Below are 1,169 nucleotides of genomic sequence, written 5' to 3'. Positions count from 1 at the left end.
CAGAGCAAAGAGCGGCTTTCATCCAGTTAGTGATTCTCCAGCTGCAGCTGACATATGTCTCAGTGTTTGTCCCTGGGAAAAGCCCATGGAGCACAGAGTCCTGTGTCACAGAACTGCTCGGGATGAACTCCAACAAAAAACACGTCAACTCTCTCCAGAACTTTGCAAAGGCGCATTCCACAAGGAGGTGAACAACATTCTCTTACAATTCGATGCAAAAAACACCACACGGCAGAAGCACAGAGGATGCTGAAGGTGAGAGACAGAAAATTAAGTTTCACACAAAGAGGGGTGGTCAGGGGAGTTGTTGCAATAACATGGAAAAGATTAAATGCTGGAGTGTCTGTGTCAGTGTGTTTGTCTTGGTCAGCAGTTCAGGTACTTACATATTATTTATTCATTCTCTGGATGTGGGTGTTGCTGCCTCTGCCAGGATTTGTAGCCCATTCCTAATTTCTCCTTGAGAAGGTGCTGGTGAGATGCCTTGAACAATCCCCCCTCTGCTGGATACTGTCAGAATCATACACTCAGACATGCACTCTCACTCACACACACATACACTCCTTTACCAATCTCCCCTCTGCTAGTTACTGTCAGAATTACATAAAGCCACAAACACTCAGACACACACACACACATACACACACACACCTTTAACAATCAACCCTCTGCAGGATAACTGTCAGAGTGACATACAAACAAACACCTTTACCCATAAATACTGCCTGAATCTCACACACACAACGCACACACCTTTCCCAATCCCCACCGTGTGTGCGTTCGCGATAACTGCTGTGTGTGTTTCCCCCTTTGTGTAATAATCCATTCATTATTCTGTGTGTAATTATCAATTGTCAGTCAGTCAACAAGCCTAATATTTAACAACTTATGTACATAGTTGAGGATTTTGTTGAACATTTAACAATCATATGTAATCTTTGTGTGCTTTAACTGTTCAGTTTACAAGTCCCTGTCTTATATTGAGCTGTGATGAGTCACTCTCTTTAGGAGCTGCTGGTTTAACTATTTAACTCACTTAAAATTCTGCTAGCTCTAGGTCTGAAACTGACTCTCACACCAAAGCTAAACTGGAATCAGCTTTTCCATTCAAATTCTCACATTGAAACAAAATTCCAAACATACTCACCCTTGGCTCTGTCTCAGAAATC

The sequence above is a fragment of the Cetorhinus maximus genome, unplaced genomic scaffold, assembly GCF_964194155.1.
Source record: "Cetorhinus maximus unplaced genomic scaffold, sCetMax3.hap1.1 HAP1_SCAFFOLD_52, whole genome shotgun sequence".
NCBI classification, from domain to species: domain Eukaryota; kingdom Metazoa; phylum Chordata; class Chondrichthyes; order Lamniformes; family Cetorhinidae; genus Cetorhinus; species Cetorhinus maximus.
Note: the sequence above shows the minus strand (reverse complement) of the source record.